This window comes from Syngnathus floridae, chromosome 8 (assembly GCF_059516105.1).
Source record: "Syngnathus floridae isolate MCC-2025c chromosome 8, RoL_Sflo_1.0, whole genome shotgun sequence".
Taxonomy (NCBI): domain Eukaryota; kingdom Metazoa; phylum Chordata; class Actinopteri; order Syngnathiformes; family Syngnathidae; genus Syngnathus; species Syngnathus floridae.
This window is the reverse complement of record NC_142420.1, coordinates 15,389,242-15,395,983: the sequence shown is the minus strand read 5'-3', so window position 1 is coordinate 15,395,983 and position 6,742 is coordinate 15,389,242.

The following is a 6,742-nucleotide window of genomic DNA, read 5'->3' as shown; positions in this document are numbered from 1 at the left end:
AGAGATCGCTCGGACCAACGTGAGCAATATGGGGCCGAAAAAAAACATGACCATGTCCACGGAGGAGGTCAAGGACATGAAAAAGTCACTTGACTTCCTTTCGGAAGACGTTTCTGCTGTGAGGATGCAGCAGAAAAACATATTTGCACTGGTGGAAGAGGTAATGATTCTCAATGCTGAGAAGGACAAGCGGCTTGCCCACTTGGAAAGTTGGGTTGCAGACCTTGAGCAATAAACAAGAATAAATGACATTGTCATCACTGGAATAGCAATTAAACCAATATCTTATGCAAGGGCAGTGACGGCAGGCAGCGATGGCTGTGAGCAAGATGCAAGTTCAGACGAGCAACAAGTAGCTGCATTTCTGCAAACAAAAGGAATACCTATGGACTCCAACCAGGTAAAGCCTGTCATCCACTATCCAGACGAAACAGTAACAACAAGCCAGCAGTCATTCTGAAATTTGTCAACAGGAAGCACAAAATTGCACTTCTAAAACAGGGTAAGTTGCTCAAAGGCACAGACATCTACATACATAAATGAACATTTGCAAAGACCAACGTGGACATTGCATAGAAACCACGTCACCTGAGAAGAATGAAAAAAATACAGAGTACATGGACCAGAAATTGCAAGATATACATCAAGCTTAATGGATCACCAGAAGAGGCCAATATACTGATGATGAGGAACTGGAAAAGTACGAATAAGTATCCTCAATAGAATATCAACTCGATTGGACTTGGAACTGAATGGAGGTAACAACACAAAACGCAAACATAATGCTCAGAGACAGTACTCAACCTACATCAAGCAAAAATGGACAAGTAATACAGTGGATACAGGAACATGAACAACTCCAACTAACATTTGATTACAGCGAAAGCAGCACTTTGGACATAGAACAGGACATCGACCCAGACAATAACTTATTCTCCACCATGAACAACACATGCTATTACTACAGCAATGATCAGTATAATAGGAACAGCTTAACAAAGGATAAGCCATCTATTATCCATTTCAATAGCCGAAGTCTATATACAAATTTTAGTAGCATTAGGGATTATTTAAACACAAACAACCATTTGATATAATTACTGTTTCTGAGACCAGGATTACGACTGAGAAGGGAATGCATTTTGAGATGGAAGGCTATGAATTCATACGTAACAGAGTTAAGGTGGGGGTGGTGTTGCAATCTATGTTGATTTTAATATGAATTTCACAATTGTAGAGGCTATGACAAAGGTGGTAGACAACCTTCTTGAATGTCTCACAATAGATTTGTGTTGAAAAGAAAAAATATATTATAAGCTGTGTCTATAGAGCTCCTGGTTATAGCATTGACAAGTTCACAGAATGGATAGAAAGTGAGATAATACAAAATGGCAATAAAAATATCTTTTATTTGCAGGGATTACAACATTGATATATTAAATCCAAACAAGCAACAAAATATTGATGATTTTTTAAATGTAATGCATAGCTCTTAGTCTCTTTCCTACAATCACTACACCCAGTAGAGGAACATCAGAGTGCTACTCTATAAAAATAAATCAGACGATAATAAAAATAATACAAGAATTTACAATTCCTGAAGAAACTGCGTGTGAAGGTGAAGAAGTTGAATAAGTACTTGGGGAATGTTGCAGAATGATGTTGAAACGAGTTGAATCGGTTGAAAAATGTAGAACTTAGAGTTGAAAAACGGAATTTTGGAGAATTTGGTTGAATTTCAAATTTGAAAGTTTGGAATTTTTGGTAAGTGGGAAGTTGTGGAATAGGTAGGCAAAAGATGAACAGTGGAAAGTTGGAATGGGTTGAATCGGTTGAAAAATGTAGAAATTAGAGTAGAAAAACAACATTTTGGAGAAATTGGTTGAATTTCAAAATTGGAATTTTCTGTAAGTGGGAAGTTGTGGAATAGGTAGGCAAAAGATGAACAGTTGAAAGTTGGATTGGGTTGAATCGGTCGAAAAATGTAGGAATTAGAGTAGAAAAACTAAATTTAGGAGAATTTGGTTGAATTTCAAATTTGAAAAAGTGGAATTTTTGCTAAGTGGGAAGCTGTGGAATAGGTAGGCAAAAGATGAACAGTTGAAAGTTGGAACGAGTTGAATCAGTGGAAGAATGTAGAAATTAGAAGTGAAAAACTAAATTTTGTGAAATTTTGCAAAATTTTGTGCAAAGTAAAACGTGAAATTTTTTAATTTGGCAAGTTTGGGAATGTCCCCAATGTGATTTGAATGTGTTGAATTAAGTGAATTTCAAACTGGAACAACGTAAATGTGAAATGTTGAATCTCCTATTAAGAATGAATGGGGAAAGAATTGCCGGAAATGTGTGAATTTTGTGAAAGCGGAACTTTTTTTGAACGAAAAAATTGTAAGCAACCGTGTCATGAATATTTGGAATAAGTGAAAAGTGGAACGGAGTGAATCGGTTGAAGTATGTGGAAGTAGTTAAGCGTCAAAAAAGTGAGCGGAATAAGTAGAATAATAACTAGAATTTGCAATTCCTGAAGAAATTGCGTGTGAAGGTGAAGAGGTTGAATAAATACTTGGGGAATGCTGCAGAATGATGTTGAAAAGAGTTGAATCGGTTGAAAAATGTAGAAATTACAAGGGAAAAAGGAAATTTGGGAAACTTGGGTGTGAATTTCAAAATTGAAAATTTGGAATTTTGGGTAAGTGGGAAGTTGTGGAATAGGTAGGAAAATGATGAACAGTTGAAAGGTGGAACGAGTTGAATCAGTGGAAGAATGTAGAAATTAGAAGTGAAAAACTAAATTTTGTGAAATTTTGCAAAATTTTGTGCAAAGTAAAACGTGAAATTTTTTAATTTGGCAAGTTTGGGAATGTCCCCAATGTGATTTGAATGTGTTGAATTAAGTGAATTTCAAACTGGAACAACGTAAATGTGAAATGTTGAATCTCCTATTAAGAATGAATGGGGAAAGAATTGCCGGAAATGTGTGAATTTTGTGAAAGCGGAACTTTTTTTGAACGAAAAAATTGTAAGCAACCGTGTCATGAATATTTGGAATAAGTGAAAAGTGGAACGGAGTGAATCGGTTGAAGTATGTGGAAGTAGTTAAGCGTCAAAAAAGTGAGCGGAATAAGTAGAATAATAACTAGAATTTGCAATTCCTGAAGAAATTGCGTGTGAAGGTGAAGAGGTTGAATAAATACTTGGGGAATGCTGCAGAATGATGTTGAAAAGAGTTGAATCGGTTGAAAAATGTAGAAATTACAAGGGAAAAAGGAAATTTGGGAAACTTGGGTGTGAATTTCAAAATTGAAAATTTGGAATTTTGGGTAAGTGGGAAGTTGTGGAATAGGTAGGAAAATGATGAACAGTTGAAAGGTGGAATGGGTTGAATAAGTTGAAAAATGTAGAAATTAGAGTAAAAAAACGAATATTTGGAGAATTTGGTTGAATTTAAAATTTAGAATATTAGGAAGTTGAGGAAGGCAAAAGACGAACAGTTGAAAGGTGGAACGAGTTTAATTGTTTAAAAAATGTAGAAGCAAATCTTGAATCCTCAAACAATGAATGGGAATTAAAAGAAAAAAAATTGCGCCAACATTTTTTGAAATTTGGAACAAAAGGAAAAAAAAGGGCTTCAGGAGGTTCACTTTTGGGGTTAAAATGTTGAAACAGGTTTAATCGGACAAAATTTACAAAAGTTAGCGCAAATGTAGGTATTTAGGGCACTTAATGTTGAAATAAGGTCACTTCCTGTGTATTTGGGTCACTTCCGGTCTATTTGGGTCACTTCCGGTTTGATTAGAGGCACTTCCGGTCTAGCTGAGGTCACTTCCGGTTTATTTGGGGTCACGTTCGGTTTAAAACGTCACTTCCGGTTTATTTGGGGTCACTCCCGGAGATGAAAATTTCTAAGGTCATTCCGCTTTATAAAAATGGGAGCAAACACAACTTTACAAACTACAGACCTATCTCAATATTGCCACAACTCTCAAAAATATTGGAAAAGCTTTTTAACAGTAAAATGGATGGATTTTTGGAAAAACAAATTATTTGCAGAGATTCAGTATGGCCTTAAGGTTAACAGATCAACAGCACAGGCATTAATGGAGTCAATCAAGGAAATCTCAGATGCAATAGACAACAAAAGAGATGCAATAGGAGTATTCATCGACCTCAAAAAAGACTTTGACACAATTACTCATAACATATTATTCAATAAACTCGAAAAATATGGGATAAGGGGAATAGTATTAGACTGGATAAAATATTATCTGAGAGAACGACAACAGTTTGTAAAGTTGGGTAATCACTGCTCTGAATATTTGCATATTGCATGTGGTGTTCCACAAGGGTCAGTATTAGGCCCTAAATTGTTTATTTTGTATATAGTTGATATGTGCAAAGTATCTAGAGAACTAAAAATCGTCAATTTTGCAGATGACACCAATATTTTTTTTGTTCAGGTAATAGCATCCAACAAGTGGAATCAGGGTTAAATGAGGAAATGAAAAAAATAAAACCATGGTTTGACTGGAACAAATTATCTTTAAATGTATGTAAGACCAAGTTTATGTTATTTGGCAAAGGTACATAAAGGTACAAATAGAAATAGATGGGACTGAAATTTAAAGGGTGCAGGAAAACAAATTTCTTGGAGTTATAATAGATGACAGGCTGTTGGAAGCCACACGTCAAACACATACAGTCAAAAATTTCAAGAAGCATTGCAGTCATATACAACGCAAAAGAACTACTGGATTATAATTTACTTCAAACACTTTATTGTTCACTTGTCTTGCCATTTTTGCATTACTGTGCTGCGGTTTGGGGAAATACTTACAAAACGTCACTACAGCCACTTATCATCCTACAGAAAAGAGCAATAAGGACTATTTATAAAGCCAACTACTTGGAACACACAAATCCACTTTTCATACAATTCAAACTATTGAAATTCACTGACATAGTATCTTATCAAACAGCAATCATCATGTATAGGGCAAAAGCAAAACAACTACCAAACAACATCCAAAACTTATTTAGTAATCACGAGGGAGGTTATAAGTTACTTATTTGTTTATATATTGTTTATTCATCGCTCTTATTTATTTATTGTTTGTGCCTTCTTGTTTTTACTTTTTGTGTTGTTTACTTGTATGTATATTGTGTACTTTGTCTTGTCACCGTGGGATGGTGGGAAACGTAATTTCGATCTCTTTGTATGTCTTGGCATGTGAAGAAATTGACAATAAAGCAGACTTTGACTTTTGACTTTGAAGTTAAGGGGGAATCACAACTTCAAAATTTAAACATAAGAAGAACCTTAAAAAGTTTCTGTACAACTATAACCGGGGTAAACTATGGAACAGTCTAAGTGAGAAACTCAAGCCAAGTCCAAATATCCACCAGTTTAAAAAAAATGTACAAATATATGTTATTTAGCGGGTACAAGGACTAAAAATTATGGATTGTTAGTGTGTGTGTGTGTGTGTGTTATATGCATGGATAGGTATGTATGCATGGATATGTATACTTGTGGGTATATGTGTATAGGGGTATAAATATTTAAGCGTGCGAATGTATATGGATACACGCAAGTGTATGTATTGTACATGTACATATGTGTGTATGTTATGTGAATTTCTATATGTATGTATGTGTATATATGTATGTATATATGTATGTATGTGTATATATGTATGTGTATATATGTATGTAAGTATATATTTATGTATGTGTATATGTATGTATGTGTATATATGTATGTGTCAATGACGTGCGGTGAGGTTCATGACTGGGGAGGCACTTTTTTTCTCTCTTTTTTTGCTTCCTATATTTCATTTGGTTTTATGAAAGGATTTTGGCTGACAGCAAACGGGAAGCTCGGTAATCTTTGTGTATTTCATTTGTTCTGAAAAATTATATCCTATTATATAGACTGCCAGGGGCCTGGATAAGATTTTGGAACTGGGCAGAGAATAGGGGTGATAGGGACTGATCCACTGGATCTGGATAAAATCCGTTACAGGCCAAAATGACTGGATCGGTACTAGACTATTTTTATAAGTACTAGTGCTAAAGCTATCAAATATTTTGGTATTCAGCTATCACGCTGGAAATTTTATTGAATAACCTGTTGTTAAGATAAAATAAAAATTTATTTTTTCTGTTTTTCTGTTGTATTCACTTCATGAAACAAACAAGTGATTTTCATTTTTAAGATATTTTTCGGACTATAAGCCGCACCTGATTATAGGCCGCACCAGCTAAAATTGGAGGAAAATCTTGTTTTGTTCCTATATAAACCGCACCGGACTATAAGCTGCAGGTGTTTTAATGTTTAATGTAAGAGAATATATACAAAGAAGATTGTCCGGAAAGAGATGGTTCTGTGGGGACGCATACCTTTTATTAACGTAACGTTTATTGACAGAGATGAAGCTCTGCAAACATACAGACATGTATGAATCTCAGCGACGATCATAATAAACTTAATGTGCAGGGAACATTTGCAACACACAACTAATAATGGGATCACTTACAGGGGTAAAGTTGGGAATGCGATACGAGCTACACGTAAAGCTCCGGAGAAGACATGACCCGCAAAAAAAATACTGAAAAGGGTGACGCAACAAGATGTCAACAACAATAGCCCAGCGCCCTCTAGTGGCCGGAGGGAACCTCTACAACAGATGCAGCAGCTCCATTTCTTTTGTTAAGAGCCAAATCTGCCTTTGACTTAAAAGCA